The sequence below is a fragment of the Chiloscyllium punctatum genome, chromosome 46 (assembly GCF_047496795.1).
Source record: "Chiloscyllium punctatum isolate Juve2018m chromosome 46, sChiPun1.3, whole genome shotgun sequence".
Taxonomy (NCBI): Eukaryota; Metazoa; Chordata; class Chondrichthyes; order Orectolobiformes; family Hemiscylliidae; genus Chiloscyllium; species Chiloscyllium punctatum.
The window spans coordinates 3,442,878-3,460,735 of record NC_092784.1 but is presented as its reverse complement, the minus strand read 5'-3'; the positions used below and the strand labels follow the sequence as shown (position 1 = coordinate 3,460,735).

At 45.3% G+C, this 17,858-nt stretch overlaps 1 long non-coding RNA gene across 1 annotated transcript; it reads right to left on the bottom strand.

Moving 5' to 3' along the window:
* Positions 1-2,169: 2,169 nt before the first annotated feature.
* Positions 2,170-16,147, bottom strand: LOC140467898 (uncharacterized). The gene is made up of 3 exons (XR_011955528.1): positions 16,038-16,147; positions 10,858-10,964; positions 2,170-2,271 (listed from the first exon to the last, which is right to left on the bottom strand). It is a non-coding gene; the product is annotated as an uncharacterized lncRNA (long non-coding RNA).
* Positions 16,148-17,858: the final 1,711 nt, after the last annotated feature.

The window sequence follows — 17,858 nt, the reverse complement described above, 5'->3', positions numbered from 1 at the left end:
CCACCCCCTCCCCCCCACAGTATCCATGAATGTGCAGACTAGGTGGATCAGCCATGGGAAATGCAATGTTACAGGGATGGAGTGCAGTGGGTGGGATGTTCTTCAGATGGTTGGTGGGATTTGATGGGCCAATGCTCTCCTTCCACACTGTAGGGATTCTATTCCATGATTGAGGATAAAGGCTAAACAGCAGGGTGTCCTTGGAGCAGGAGCATGTGGTGTCCATCAATGCTCCCGATGCCTTTAGGTAGAGGTGGGCACCGCAGGGGATATCGTGCTTTATCTCCATCGCTGTCCCCTCCCCACAACTCTACTTTGATTTAGTCCCTTCTCACTCTGTCACTTGTAATGGTTTGCTTTGCCCGGAATGGGCTTTGTTTGGAAATATTCAGTTGGTTACACAAATGGTTTACTGCTGGTGATTATACGTCTAGATTAGAATGGTGCTGGAAAAGCACAGCAGATCAGAGGCTGGAAAATCAACATTTTGGCAAAAGCCCATTTCTAGCACCACTCTAACTAGGCTCTGGTTTCCAGCATCTGCAGTCCTCACTTTTGCACAGCTGGTGGTTATATGTTAACCAAAAGCAAAATGGCGTAATGATGATTTTGATGGTGGGAAGGTTGCTGTGACCACATTTCTGGTTCAGAGAAATGGGGAAAAAGAACGTTTCACAGCTTACAGAACGAGAACTAAAAAGCAGTTAAGTCAAACCAAAGGTTCAGACAGGGAGGAAATATTTCCTTGGAGTTTGAGTAGCTGGAAAGTGATGGGGTCCGGGAATAGACATGATTTATTTTTACACGAGGTTGAAAGCTTTAAATATTGATTCAGACAGTTTACATTATTTTCTTTAATTTTATTTGCTATGCAAAACATTTTTACATCATTTTAAAAGCAAAATTTACAAACCTTGTGTTAAAGATAAATGTTAAATAAAATCCATCGAACCATCCCTCACTGAAAACTGTTGTGGAAGTGCAATTGCCTGGAGAATCCCTGCCCACTTCATCCTACCCGGGCTCCATGACTATATACATACCTGGGAAATAGCAGCAGGAGGAGACCATTCAGCCTTTCAATCCTGCTCCACCATTCAATGGGAAACAGCTGACCATCCAGTATCCTGTTCCTGCTGTGTTCCAATCCCTTTTCATGACTTTAGCTCGAAGAACTATATCTAAGTCTTCCTTTGGCTTCACTGTCTTTTGTTCCAGTGATGTTGCTGTGTTACTGTGTGGGTGTAGGCAGGGGTAATGTGATGGTGCTGCCTCCTGGAGGATGCACTCAGCATCCCTCATCATCCTGCAGTAACATCAACTGGGTTTGAGCAATGAGGGATAGAAACCATTTCCAGGATATGGGCATCACTGGCTCAGCCAGTATTTATTCCCCATCTCTCGTTACCCTTGAGAAGATGGTAGTGAGCTGCTGTCTTGTACCATTCACAGTACATTTGGCGCAGATAGACCGACAATGCCGGGAGGAGAGTGTAGCAGGATTTTGGCCGAGTGATTCTCTGTCTTTGGTTCTTCAAATGCTGGTTAACTTAATCACGATCTGCATATAATTTTGAGATTGCAGTCTGCAAATCTTCACCATCTAGCACCCTATATAAAGGAATATGTACAGATTAGAAATTCAGAGCAGACAATTCTCGTTTCTCTGGAATATCTTTTTCCCTTTCTTCCCTCAAAGCTGTAACCCTCCAGCCCACTTACTTCTCCCACCATTCTGACTCTGCTGCCCCATAATGTACACCCTCCTCATTCTCATGGAGTTGTTGATAAACAGAGCCATGCCACCACTTCCTGTCCCTGGTTAGACTCTGCACCCTTTCTGGGTTCACTTCTTTTCCCTTCAGTTGCTGAAAGTCAATAATGTAACAGCAGAATGAAACAAAAGGGAACAGAAAGGGAGGTGGCAGATCCTGGAAAGAAAAGGAACCTTCAGACTGGGAGAATGGGTCACATCCTTTTTTGTTTCTCATTGGTCGATTCCAGTGTTCTGACAAGTTGGGAATGGAACTTGGTCACATGTGGGTGTGGTGACACTTTGACCCCGCCCCAACAGATCAATACCACTCGCACATACATTCCTCCTCCAGACAATCACAGTGTGAAATACTTTCCGCTAGTTACCCCAAAGCACACGCTCCAAAACCCACCCACATTCTGTACGTGTGCAGTGCCAGGTTTCCCGACAGACTTGCGGTCCCTGCCTCGGAATTTGGGAGTTGCAGTCCTCATGCAGCCACTGGAGCCCTGTCTCTGGAATGTGAATGAAAAAAGTGTGGGGTGGAGGATGTTGTGTATTGGATCCCCATTCTGACACACGGGACATGTGGTCTGTCACTGGGATTTACTGAGACATCCGCTTAGACAACCTGATTTCTGACGTAAGGAACATAGATTCAGCCAATTGGGGGAATAGGGAGGTTAATAAGGGGCGACAGGTTTTAAGCAGAGGTGGCTCACTGTCTAGCACTGCTGCCTCACAGCATCAGAGACCTTAAGCGACTGTGTGTAGTTTATACATTCTCCCCACGTTTGCATGGTTTCGTGCAGTTCTCCAGTTTCCTCACACAGTCCAAAGATGTGCAGGTTAGGTGGATTGTCCATGCTAAATTGCTGATAGTGTCCATGGACGTGCCGGTTAGACAATTAGCCATGGAAAATGCAATGTTACAGGGAATGAGTGGGTCTAAATGGGATGCTCATCATAGGGTCGATGGATGAATACCCTGTTTCTGCACTATAGGGACTCTATTCTATTCTCATGAGGAAGAACGTACGTGTCTCGATGTGTTGTGAATCTGTGGAATTCCCTGTTCAAAATGCGGTGGATGCCAGGACTATGAGCCAATTTAATGAAGAGATACAGATGTTGAATTTGCAATGGGTTAAAGAGTGAGAGAGAGCTGGTGAGACAATCCAGCTGAGACCGAGCTGAGCTCAATCATCACCGTATTAAATGGTGGGGCTGGTTCTCCTGTGCCCAGTGCTTATCTTCTTACGGTAATAACTGGAAAGCTGAATCCAAAAATCACCACCTTCACCAAAGGCGATTTTCGGAAAATGACAGATAGTCAGGTGGATTAGCGTTCCAAACTTAGATAGTGAGGAAGTGTGTAGGAGATAATGATTTTGTAATTTTAAACTGAGGGGAGACAGTGATTTATGGTTTTATATTGCGTCGTACATTCGCAGCGTCCAGAGTACACTGTTGCGAATATCTATCCTGTACTTTATTACAAAACCAAGGTCACTGACAATGAAAACCAAAACACACAGGTAACATCGCTTCACCTCGTAATCTGATAAAAGACTTCTGATAAGTCTGGTTGAACTTATAACACAGATGGAAAGCTGGAAGATTAGACCCACTCCCAAGATCCTGTGCTTAAACAAAAGGAGGCTACAATAGGATGAGACAGGAGTTGGCTAATGTAAACTGGAAACAAAGACTTTATGGGGAGAATGTTGACAGACAGTACGGGAATATCAAAGCAATTTTTTGAAGTCCTCAGCAAAAGTATATATCAGGGAAAAGGAAGGAAATTAGGAAAAAGAATAATCTGCCAATGGTGCCTCAGGAAATGAGAGTCTATCAAATTGAAATAGAAAGCATACAAATTGCCAAAGACCAAGGAGATTAGATGGGATTGGGGGAGAAAAGTGATGAGTAGCTATCCCCAGGGTTAGAATAGCAGTTTATACTGCTAAAGTGGAACCTATTGTGTGGGGAACATATGGCCTCTGTAATTGTTGAAGCACTTAACTGTTACCATACAGATAATCCTGATCAAATTAAGAATCACAGCACAGTCTAAAAGCTTGTACTTCTAAATAATCCTGTTGGACTATAACCTGGTGTTGTGTGGCTTTTAACTTTGTCCACCCCACCACCGGCTCCTCCACATCAGAATCCTGATAGATACCCCACTGAAACTGAAGCGCCTGTCAGATACTTGGAGTCACGGGGGCGTGGGGGAGGGGTGTGTAATTTAACTACAAAGTGCTGAACTGAACTAGACTTTCCAACTGCCGCTTCCATGGAGATAATATTGAGACACAGTCTCTATTCAATGTCCCAAACCACAAAGGTATAAGAATGGGAGCTGTAATCGGACAGGCATGGAGTTACCTGATGCTGCCTAGAGGTGTTTTGAATGTACACTATCCAGCTAACTGCCATGTCTCATCAATAAAGACTCAAAGAAGACCTCTCAGAGTTCTGTGCCTAGTTATTCCTATCCAGCAGAGTTCAGGAATATGAGTACATAGCAGTCAGTCTTCACAGTGGAGCATACGAAGAGCATGGCAGTAATTGATTAGGAGACTGAGGAAGGTGAGGACCTAGATAATAACCATTATCGTGAAAGAGTTACAGATGGGCAAGTTAATGGAGCTAAAGGTAGACAGGTCTCATTGCCCTGATGGAATACATCCCAGGATACCAACAGAGTTAGTGGGAGAAATAGCAAATGCACTCAGAGTAATAGAATCTGACAGCAGAGACTGGCCCTTTGGCACAAACTGGCCCATGCCGACCAGACTGTTTATCCACGCTAACCCCATTTCCCTGTACTTGGCCCATTTGCTTCTGACCCTTTCCTATCCATGTATTTATCCAAATGTCTTTTACCTGTTGTGAGTGATCCTGCCTGAACCACTTCCACTGGCAGCTCATTCCATATACATACCACCCTCTGTGTAAAACAGTTGCCCCTCAGCTTCCCTTTTATTCTTTCTCCTCTATCCTTAAACTGATCCAATCAAGCCGTTCAATCCTCGAGTTCCTGGGAAAAAGACTGAGTGCATTCACCTGATCCATGCCTCTCATGGTCTTATACACTTCTAGAAAAGAACCCCCTCAGTTTCCTCTGCTCTAAACATAAAATTCTCACTTGTCCAACCTCTCCCTATAACTCAGAGCCCCGAGCCCTGGCAAAATCCTTGTAAATTGTTCTGCACTTTTTCCAGTTTAATAACTGAAACCTCCATTACATTCCTCATATTTCCAGTGTTTCCCCGCGGGGCTGGAACCGACGGGACAATGCCAATGGAATACAATCCATGATCGAGAATGAACTCCTTTACAACAATCCCGTTTTCATAGTGTTCCCCATGGTGCAGGTATCCTGGTGTCTTTCTGGTTGCATGGTTAATTAAAGACTTGTCCTTCTACAAAACAAAGTTGTGGCTTAATTGTTCCTGGGAAATGTGCCATGATTTTTCAGACTTTCAAAAACAAATGAAATCTCTCTCCACACTCACCATGCTGACATCGACTTTGCAGTGTCTCAGTACTTTTGCATGCACATTGAGATTTGAAATATTCGCCCACGGACACAATGCACACCTTTCCTTCCAGATGAAAAGGCCAATGATATTCAGATCGCCACGGATCAAGTAACCATCAGATTTGAACATGAAATTCAATTTCAATTTCTCATCCGCAAGTCCACCATTTCAGTACCATACAACAGAGCACACAAGTTACCACTGTTAATACAGGATGGAAATTCATAAGACAATTGTAGTATTAAACTGTAGTTTCCTTGTTCACCAAAGCTTTAAACCTCAGTCTCACAATTTCTCTGTTCTGTGAACTGAAATCCAAACCAATCCCCCCACTCCTTTCCTCCACACCCAGTTCTCACACACACTCTCTTCGAATTCAGTTTCCTAGCTCCTGATGAGAACCATCCTGCATACACTGCTTCCTGCACGCTCTGGCCAAGACCCATCTTACTAAAATGAGCCAAATTAGAATTCTAATTGCAGGCTCATCCTTGTCCCTTTCCATAACAATTTTGACTCTTCACAAGAGTTCTGATAACTTTCTGTAAAACGCTGCATCACTGATAGTCTGATCACATGTCAGGGTAGCAAGAAAGGGCCATTCCCCTGGGTCCTGCTCCCAGAGGGATGAAGCTGCAAATGATAGGTTAATTCCTCACACCCACAGCCTCCTTCCCAGGCACTGACCTATACTGTGCATACTCCCACAACTGGCCAGCACTGTGCCCGTGCACTGGTCTCCCCTCCAACAGCACGTGCTCCCGATCATATAGGAGTCCGGGTGATTGACAGCAGCTGCTGCCCAATATATCAGAATCCCTACAAAATCCCTTTGGCCAAACAAGTCCATACCGACCCATTCCCCCTAACTAATGGTATGGGCAATTTAGACTGGCCAATTCACCTGTCCTGCACATCTTTGGATTGTGGGAGGAAACTGCAGCACCCGAAGGGAACCCGCTCAGACACGGGGAGCATGCGCAAACTCCACAGACAGTCGCCGTGGCCGGAATCGAACCCGGGTATCTGGTGCTGTGAGGCAGCTGTGCTAACCACTGACCCGTCTTTATCGACGGGAGGGGGTAGGGCTGGAGGACAGGGACAATGGAATTGTTAACAATAAATGAATGTGGAGGACACTGGAGGATGGACAGTTCACTGAGGGACAGGAGCAGCGCAGCGGCAGGAGGGGATCCTGGACAAACTGAGTAATGGGAGAGTCTGACAGGAGAGAAACTACAGGAAGGTTCTGTTTGGAGGATCAGGCAGCGACAGCTGGGAGACAGTATGGCCTGGTGGCTTGTGCAGGTTTACTAAACAGCTCTTTCAAAGATGCTGTTACTCAACTCTGAGCCTGATCCTCCTAGTCCAGAGGTAAGGACACTTACACGATTTCCTGGTGGGCAAGTGATACAGGGACTGCCTTTCAAAAGGAACTCACATGTGTTGGTGACATTAACAAGACTCAATACAGAGTCACTGACAAAATGCTAGCGCACTTGAACTTCATCGAGAATATTAACACCTATAACTGGGCAACGCAGACCCCAATGTACAGCGTTAAATCCTGGTAGAAGGCAGAGGGTGCTTTTCAGGCTGGAGGCCTGTGACCAGTGGAGTGTCACAAGGATCGGTGCTGGATCCATTACTTTTTGCCATTTATATCCATGATTTGGATGTGAACATAAGAGGTATTGTAAGTAAGTTTGCAGACGACACCAAAATGGGCGGTGTATTAGACAGTGAAAAAGATTACCTCACAATACAAGAGTATCTGGATCAGATGGGTGAATGAACTAAGCAGTTCAGTTTCGAAAAATGCAAGCTGCTGCATTTTGGAAAATCAAACTTTAGCAGGACTTATACAGTTAATATTAAGTTCCTGGGGATTGCTGATAAACAAAGAGTCCTTGGAGTGCAGGTTCATAGTTTCTTGACAGTAGAGTAGCAAGTAGACAGGATAGTGAGGCGCCAGTTGGTCTGCTTGTCTTTACTGGTCAGACCATTGAGTATACGGGTTGGGAAGTCATATTGCGGCTGTACAGGACATTGCAAAAGTTGCCGAATCAATATTCCATAGAATTCTGTTCTCCTTTCTATCAGATGGATGTTCTTAAACTTTAGAGAGATCAGAAAAGAATTATATCATGTTGCCAGGGTTGGATAGGCTGTTTTCCCTGGAGAGTCAGAGATTGAATGGTGACCTGAAAGAGATTTTTAAAATCAGGCTGGGCATGGATAGGGTAAATAGACAAGATATTTGCCCTGCAGTGGAGGAGTACAGACTAGGGGACGGGGAGGGAGAGTGGGCAGATAGGGCGCGGGTGGATCGAGAGGGGTAGGACAGAAATGGGTGGGAAAAGAGGGGGGGAACAGAGAGTGGTGGCACAGAGACGGGTGGGGACAGAAAGTTGGATTAGAGAGGAGGGGAAGGGGGGGTGCGACGGACAAAGGGGGAACAGACCTGGGGTGTGGAGGCGACCAACAAAGGGGGGAAAAGAGACAAGGGGGCGGGCAGGGGGAACAGGCCGACGACGTGGAGTGGTGAAGAGACAGCCGACAGAGGGAGAGGAGACAACAGGCCGACAGAGGAGGGGGCAACAACAGGCCGACGGGGGGGGGGGGACAACAGGCCGACTGAGGGAGGGGGGACAACAGGCCGACTGAGGGAGTGGGGGACAGACAGAGTGGGGGGAGACGGTGGGGGGGGGGAAGCAGACTGACTGGGGGGAGACAGGGGGAACAGAGGGGGATGATGGACAGTTATTTTATAGATCTAAAACTCAACTCTGTTCCAGTTTTCTCCTCCTCACCTGAATTCCTTCTGTAGTGCTCAGAACAAGCGCATAGTTCTTCGAAAGTAGAGTTTCAGGGAGATCAGGTGTTGAACGTGGCATTTGGGACACTAACATTGAATGGAATGTGTTGATCAATGATTGGACTCAGGTTAGATTCCACCCTCTGTGTGGTGTTTGCACAGTCTCCCTGTGTGTCTGCATGGGCTTCCTCTGGGCGCTCTTAATTTTCTCCCACAAATCCAAAGACATGCAGGTTAGCTGGATTAGATTTGGGTAATGGTACGTTACAGAGTTAGGGTGGAATGCTGTTCCAATGGTTGGTATGGTCTCTTGGACCGAAAGGCCTGCTTTCACACTGTAGGGATACTGTCACTGAGTATAGGGGTTAGGAGGTCACGCTGTGGCTGAGTAGGGCATTGGTGAGGCCAGTTTTAGAATATTACACTCAATTGTGGTCTCCCCGGTTTCAGAAAGATGTTACCAGAATAGGACTCAACCTCTTAATGACAAGTTCCTGGGAAGTGTTGACAGACACACCATGCAGTGTTGGTTGATCGTTCCTTGAAAGTGGGGTTGAAGGTAGACAGGTCGGTGAATGTGGTGTTTGGTATGCTGGCTGTTATTGGGCAGTGCATTGACTATAGGAGTTGGGAGATCATATTTCGGTTGTACAGTTTATTGGCTCGGCCACTTTTGGAATCCCCAGACTGGTCTCAATTCCAGTCTCCCTGCTATAGGAAAGATGTTGGGAAACTTGCAAGAGTTCAGAAAAGTTTTACTAGGGTGTAGCCAGTATTGGAACATTTGAACCATAGGTAGAGGCTGAATAGGCTGAGGCTATTTCCCTGCAGCACTGGATTCTAAGGTGGCTTTATTGAACTTTATAATATTATGAGGAGCAATGATCGGGTGACTAGTCATGGTTTCTCTTTTTCCCCCAGAGTCGGGGAGACCAAACAAATGTGAATCTTTTTTCCAGGTGGAAATGACAAATTCTAGAAGAGAGATGACAAGTTTAAATGATATGAAAACCGAAACAACTGAAGATGCTGTAAATCAGGAAGAGAAACAGAAATTTCTGGAAAAGCTCAGCAGGTCTAGCAGCATTTGTGAAAAGAAATTAGAGTTAACGTATCTGAGGAAGGGTGACCAGTCCCGAAAGTTTAATTGATATTTCTTCATAGATGCTGTATTACCTTCTGTGCATTTCCAACAACATCTGTACAAGATTAAAGTGAGTTGTTTGGAGTATATACCTGAGAGGAACGTTATAAAGTGCGAGTGAGACCACATCTGGAGTAATGACAGAAATTTTGGTCCCTTTAAGGAAATACATCATTTTATCTGAGGCATTTTCACAGAAAACTGACTGGGATGAACCCGGTTTTGCAGGGATTATCTTTTAAGAAAAGGCTGAAGAGGTTGGGACTCTACTCACTGGATTTGGGAAGAATGAGAGGGGATCTCATTGTAACATGGAGGATTCTTAAGGAGTTTGTCAGGGTAAATAATGAGAGGATGTTTCCCATCATGAGGGAGTCTGGAACCAGATTCTGGGATAGTCGCGGAATCACGGGTTCTGTTTTGGATTCGCCAAGTTTAAGGCAATATCGACACGGGTCAGGGGTTTCAGTAGCAATGGAGCTGGGGTGAGGTGGAGACAATCAACATTTTAAGAGATTGGATTTCCTGGTGTTTGTGATGGTGTAGATGTCTGATCAGAAGGTCACCTTGGGGTCAGATATGAGAGCAATATTGTGAACAGTGTAGTTCTGCCTCAGACAGTTCCCAGGGAGAGGGAGGGGCTCAGCAGTAAGGGAAAATAATTTGTAATAGCAACTGAAGGCAATGGGTTTAACCATTGCAACGTTCCATTGCAGGAAATTGCAGCCAATTGCGTAGTGGGAGTGTGATGAGCAGTTTGATAACTGAGTAATGGAGAGGGATGATGGGGAGGGAGAGCTGGGCATTGTCAGTGTACATGTGAAACCTAACACGGTGCTTTTGGACAATGTCACCTCCTGGCAGTGTGTAGGTGAGAAACAGGAGGGACCAAGGAGAGATTCTTAAGGGACACCAAATACAAGGAATTCAAAAAGGAAAGGGAGACTAGGAATGGAGTAGGTTTTTGCAACAACGGTGGGGTCAAATATTAGTTTGTAGCAGAATGGGAGAGAAGGCCATAATCAGAAAAGACAGACAGAGAGAACAAGGAACAATATCTGCGAATTGGCGAGGGGGAGTGATGAGGAGGAAGAGCAGCCCAACTCCAAAAGCACTATTCCTACATTAGTGACATCACCCAACACCACCCTCGTCTCAACTCATTTACTGAAATACTCGTCCATCCCTGTGTTATCTCCAGGCTTCATTATCCAAACACTCCTGGCCAGCCTCCCACATTTAACTTACATGCAATCTCAAGAGTATCTAAAACTCCCAACGATGTGTTTATTCAACGCTTCACCTGTCTGGCTGTTTCTACTGTTGCCAAGGCAACACTTTCTAGAATTCCCACCCTAACCCCCTCAGACCTGCTTTCCTCCATTAAGGTATTCCTGAAAACCTGCTTATTTGGCAATTGTTTTGATCACCTGACCTATTATCCCCATCTGTGGCCTTATGTCAGAAGTTCTCAAAAGTATTTCTGTGGAATTATAAACATGATAAAAAAAAACAAACTGTTGTTGATTTGCACACACAATGTCAACTCCTCACTGTCGCTAAGTGAATATCCTATAACAGTCCTTACCCAAACACATTGTGGGAGCACCTTCACCACACGAACTGCAGCTGTACAAGGAAGTCAAACATCACCTTCTCCACAGGCAATGGGGCTTTGGCACTGATCACTGGTATCTGTGGAGGGAGAAACACACAGTTGATATTTCAGGGAGTGCAAAATGCACCAAAGGGAGGGAAAATGGTGCAGAATTTTGGATTTTCAAATTTGTGTTTTACAATGTGCACAAGTTCTGTAAAACCTCTCATTCCATACCGTGAAAATTTCCTTCTCTTCCTTGTCAATATGTCTTTCCTTTCCCCTGCCCTTCACCTTCACACATTTCCAATGCCTTTTCACAACAACCCTGTGCTGTCAGTGAAGTTTATCACGTGATCGAGTATTGTCCCGCCCCTCATTCACTCCGATTGGTTGAAGGACCAACCAGCACCTCTAGCCCCCGTTCCCCCACTCTAATTGGTCCTGCACTGACATCAATAATCCGAGGCCTATTGTGGCATGGAGCATGCTCAGTGCTTCCTGCTTTTGCTGCTGTTCATCAGGTGTAAGAGAGAGAGAGAGAGAGGGTTCATCCCTGTTTTTCTTGATGTCAGACAATAACAACAACTACGTGCATTGTATGGAGCCTTTCACATTGACAAATCTCCTAAAAATGCTTCACGAATGATGGAAACGTTGATTAATGAAAACGATTTTTAGATACATCTTTAAGGCGGACAGAGGGGGTTCGGGAGGATATTCCAAAGATTTGTGTCCTCGGCAGCTCCACTCGTGGAGTGATATAGGTGGGCAACAGCTTACAAGGGAGACAGTTAGCGGCTAACCAATAGGTTAACAACCTCATGTCATAGCCCCCTACCCCACACACCAGGCCTTGTTCTCACAGCCTGCCATTACATACCTATGGTTAGCCACGAACAGTCTCCATTAATAGCTAGTCACTCTCCTCGAGTCAGATCCTTATCCTTTATCCAACTGTTCTTCTCACTCTAACCCCATCTATCCTTTACTCCTTTTATCGTCCCCCCACACTAACTTCTGCACATAAACTGACTTATGTTTTGTCAGTAACATCTGTCCTGAGGAAGGGAACACCGGGTCTTAAACTTTAACTCTGATTTCTCTTCACAGATTCTGCCAGACCTGCTGATCATTTCCAGAACCTTCTGTTTGTTGTTTCTGATTTACATCTTCCACAGTTCTTTTGGTTTTAATTTACCGGGAGTTTGTAATTCAGGTCCAACAGCTTCTGTCCCAGAGTCTGCTGTCTCTCCCAACCCCAAACAGTGACACTGCACCTGTACAGCTCATGGACATTTGTTGTAATTGCTGCCAACACCCCTCATTCAATCCCATTGGCTGCAGGACCACACAGACTCTCCTCCCATTGGTCTGGAGCTGCCGTCAATCAGCTGGGCCCCATTGTGATGAGAGTGGAGGGCTAATCCCTCTCTCTGTCCTGGGATGAGCTTCATCATTCACAGTGAATGGGGCAGTATCACAGAGCACAGGGCCTGGGGGCTATTCAGCCCATTGGGGCTGTACACGCTCCCTCTGGAGATGCTGCAAATCTGTCCCAAGTCCCCTCCCATGTGCCCATAGCTCCCCAAATCTTTCCTTAAAAAGTAAAATTCCAAGTCTGTTTCAGAATATCTGCTGAATCTGTGTCGTTCAGAATTTTCCAGATGATCAGAACTTACTGAGTCAAATAGTGTTCACATTTTCACTTTGTATTATTTGCCAATTATTTGAAAGTAGTTACTAAAAATTGTGACAGTGTTAACAATTCCTCTCTCTCTCTGCAAATTCAAGACCTTGGAACCAAATCTGCACCAGGTCGAAATCACTGCTTCACCTTCTCAGCTCCAAGGATAATTTTCTGTGCTTCAGCTAGCACTCCACAAAATAGAGGAATGCATCTTAATTTATTAAGATCAAAGAAACCATAGGTAGTGTGAAATGGCAGGTCCAATTCGTCCGTGCCAACAAGGAAACTTAAACTAATGGATTCCCATTTACCAGCTATTGGCCTGTATTCATCAAAGCCCTTCCTATTCATGTACCCAATTGGAAGCCTTTTAAATGTTGTGATTTTTCAGCCTCCACTACTTCATCTGGTAGCCCCTCCCATTCACACACCACACTCAGCTTGAAAACGTTGCCACTTTGATCCCTTTTAAATCTTTGCCCTCTCAACTTAAACCCTAGCTCTAGTTTTGGACACACCTAACCTGAGGAAAAACGACCCCAGCTGCTCACCTTACCCACGCCCCTCATGATTTTCTAAATCTCCATGAAGTCACCCCTCAGTCTTTGACTCGCCAGAGAAAATAGCCCCAGCCTATTCAGCCTCTCCCTGTAGCCCAAATCCTCCAATCCTGGCAACGTTTTGTAAATCGTGTCCAAACCTTTTCAAGTTTCACAACATCCTTCCCAGAACAGGGAAATTCAAACTGAAAACAGAATTCCAGAAGTGGCTTAATCAATGTCCTGTCCAGCCACAATATGACATCCCAGCTTCTGTATTCAATGCATTGACCAATAACGGAGAGCGTTAATGGAGTCCCATTTTCCAGTGGTTCACCCTTATCCCTCTAAAACCTTCCTCCTCATGTACCCAATCAAATGCCTTTTAAATGCTGCAATTGTACTAGCCTCCACCCCTTCCTCTGGCAGTTCATTCCATACTTGCAATGCCCTCAACATGAATAAGATGCCCCTTAGATCCCTTTTAAATCTTTTCCCTCTCACCTTAAGCCTGTACCATCTATTTCTTTACCCACCGAATTTGGGAAAAAGTCCGTGACTGCTCACCTTATCCATGCCCTTCATGATTTTATAAGATCACCTCTCAGCCTCCAACTCTCCAGGGAAAATAGTCCCAGCCTATTCAGCCTTTCCCAATAGCTCAAACCGTCCAACCCTGCTAAAATCCTTGCAAATGTTTTCTGAACCCTTTCTAGTTTCTCAACATTATTCCAAGAACAGGGAGAGTGGAGCTGAAAACAGAATTCCAGAAGAGCTGTAATCAGTGCACTGTCCAGCCACAATATGACGTCACAACAGCTGCATTCAATGCATTGACCAATAACGGGGAGAGTACCAAATGCTGCATTCACTCCCCTGCCTACCTGTGACTCTACTTTCAAGGAACTATGAACCTGCACTCCAAGGTTTCTTTGTTCAGCAATGTTCCCCAGGACTTTACCATTAAGTGTATAAGTCCTGCCCTGATTTGCCTTTCCAAAATACAACAGCTCACATTTATCTAAATTGAACTCCGTCTGCCATCCCTTTCTCCAATGGCCCATCTGAGCAAGATCCTGTTGTATTCTGAACTAACCTTCACTGTCCACTACACCTCCAATTTTGGTGTCTTCTGTAAACCTACTGACCACACCTCATATATTTACATGTAAGTCATTTATTTAAGGGCCCAATATCCATCCTTGCAGCACATTGCTGCTCATAGGCCTCCAGTCTGCAAAGCAACCCTCCATCATCCTCTGTCTCCTACCTTCAAGGCAGTTTGTAATGGCTTGCTCTCCCTGCATTCCATGTTATCTTCCCTGCTAACCAGTCTGCTTTGTGGAACTTTGTTGAATGTTCATATAAACAACATTCACTGCCTGGATTAATCAATTTTCTTTGTCACTTCAAAACACTCACTCAATTTAGTGAGACACAATTGTGCATGTACAAAGCCACATTGACTCTACCTGATCATTCCTTACCTTTCCAAATCAATGGATACCCTGTCCCTCAGAATCCCTTCCAACAACTTGCCTGCCACTGACTACAGGCTCACTTTTCTCTTGTTCCATGGCCTCTCCTTACCACCTTTTAAAAATAATGGCACCTCACCTGTCGCTATCAACGATACAAATACCTCAGGAGAGGCCCAACAATCACTTCCCTACATTTCCAAAAAGTTCCAGGATACACCTGATCAGGTTCCAGGGCTTTATCCACCTTGATGCGATTTAAGACATCCAGTACCACCTCCTCTGTAATATGGACACTTTTCAAGTTATCACTGTTGATTTCTCCAAACTTTCGAGCTTCCATATACTTCTCCAGTAAATTTCAAGTGAAATATTTGCATGTCTTTCGCATCCCCTGTGGTTTCATAGACAGCCTTGTTGACCTTTAAGGGGTCCTATTCTCTGGTCCAGTTAATCTTTTGTCTGTGATATATTTGTTTAATCTCTTTAGATTCTACTCCAGGACATCCCAGAAAGGCCGACTTCACGGACCATAATTTTCCTCTGACTTGATCAACAATGCTCTCCAACACATACCCTCCACTTCCCGCACCTCCGCCTTTACCCCACCGCTCCAGCCACAATGAAGAATATAACCCTGCGGCCTTCACCTTCCACCCCACTAATCTCCAGATACAGCGCATTAACCTCTTATTTCTGCTACCTAAAGTCAGACCCCACCACCAGAGACATATTTCCTCCCCAACCATATCTGTGTTCCGCAGAGACCATTCCCTCTGCATCTCCCATGTTCGGTCCACACTCTCCCACCAACCCATGTTCCGCACCCTTGACCCTCCCTTGCCGCCATGGGAAATGTAAAACGTGCGGCCACACCTCCCTCTGACCTCTATCCAAGACCCCAAAAGGATCTTTTCACATCAGACAGTGATTTGCCTGTACATCCCAAAACCTCATATACTGCATCTGGACACTATGGGAAATTTAACGTGGTTCATCCAACTAACCTACACATCTTTGGACTGTGGGAGGAAACTGGAACACCCAAAGTAAACCCTCACAAACACTGGGGAGAATGTGCCAACTTGAACACAGGCAGTCGCCTAAGGCTGGAATCAAACCCAGTTCCCTGGTACTGAGGAAGCAGCGCTTAACACTGAGCCACAATACTCTGGGATCTGTGGTGCTGATGCGCTGCCCCACTGATACCTCGGTCACTCACCCTGCCTCATTTCCTAAGAGGCAGCGATAACGGAGTGAAATTATCGCTACACAGTTAATCCAGAGACCCAGATAACATTCTGGGGACCCGGGTTTGAATCCCATCACGGCAGATTTTGGAACGTGAATGCAATACATATCTGGAAAAAATAATCTAGTGACGACGAGGAATCCATTGTCGATTGTTGGAAAAACCAGTGTGGTTCACTAATGACCTTTAGGGATGGAAAATGCCATCCTTACCTGGTCTGGTCTGCATGGGACTCCAGACCTATAGCAACGTGGTTGACTCTTAATTGCCCTCTGGGTAAACGCAGCAATAAATGCTGGCCGAGCCAGTGACAGCCTTATCCTGTGATGAATAAAGAAAACAGGTCAGGTTTTGTTCCTTCTCTGTAGGTACATCCAAGAAACTGAATCTGAAATATTCTCGTACACACTGAACAAATACCTTTCCATCCAAGCCCTTAACACTACCAACATGGCCTCGGAGTGCTGTAAAGTTAAAACCCCTTATCATTGCATCCATATTATTCTTACAGATAACTGAGGTCTCCTGGTAAAATTGTGTCTCAATTCCCCGCTGAATATTGGGAGAGAGTCTATAATACAATCCCAGTAAGATGGTCATCCCTTTCTTATTTCTCAGTACCAACCAAATAACTTGCCTGGATATACTCCCAGGAATATCCTCCCGAAGCCCAGCCATAATGTTACCCCTAATCAAAAACACCTCTCTCGTTGCTCTGTTGGCCCCTTTCTATCCTTGCTATAGCATCTATACCCTGGAACATTAAGCTGCTAGTCCTATCCATCCCTGAGTGATGCCTCTGAAATTGCTGTAATATCCCAGTGCTATGTTCAAAACCATACCCTGAGCCCACCTGCCTGACCTGTAAGGCCTCTTGCACTGAAATAAATGCAGTGCAATTGGTCCGTCGCACCTCATTCTGTGACTTGCTCTTGCCTGCCTTGACAGTCTGACTGGTGAACAGTACCAGCCTCAGACTCACCTCTTTTCTCACTATCTCTTTAGGATTAACCTGAATCCCTCACTTGTTTAATGTCTCCTGAATGGCACTAGCAAATCTCCCTGCTCATCAGGACCCCATGCTTTCCCCTTCCTATGCCACTGGTGCCAATATACAATGTCCTCCCACTGGTTATTTTTCCTTTTGAGAATATTCTGCTCCCTCTGTGAGGCATCCTTGACACTGGCACCAAGGAGACACCACCCCATTCTGATGTCTCACTGTCAGCTGCAGAAATGGCAGACTGTGTCACTGACTAGAGAGTCCTCTATCACCATCGATCGTGTGGAACAGGATATACTTCACATTATGTTCGAAGCCAGTCTCAGTACCAGTAACCTGGCTGTCAGTGCTACTTTCCCCTGAAAGTCTATTACCACTTACATTTTCCAAAACAGTATACTTGTCTGAGATGGGGATAGCCACAGGAGACTCGTGCAGGACCTGCCTACCCCTTCTAGCTTTCCTGAAGGTAACCCATCTACCTGACTGTATCTGCAGTATCCTGCATTCCTGAGACTGCCATCTATCACACCCCCCGGCTCCCGTCAATTCCTCACTGCCTTTAATCACTCCTCCACCAATCCATGCGTTCCAATAGGATTTGCAATCACACTTGCTGCAGACATAATCATCAGGATCATTGAAAATCTCCCTAATCTCCCACATCCGACAGGAACAGCACGCCACTCTACAACAGGCCATCTCTCCGCCTTAACAATCTACAGACCAAGACAAAGACACAGTTTTACTGCTCGAAAAATACTGCCCGAGAATAAATTATTGCTTACGTTTCATATCTTAAACATTTAATCAAGAGACCGTAAGACATTAAAAAGAAATCGTCACCCTACTCACTATTGTAGATTTAATAAAATAAAACCGACTAAGATTGATATTTGAAGAGACTGAAACTCACTGAGCTGATCCCCGGCTCTGAGTACTTCCAAGGGTGAGCTCTCTCTGAGGGCAGCTGTAAAATGTCACTGTTTCTCTTCTCTGCCCACTCCATTTCCAGAGAGGTTTTTAACTT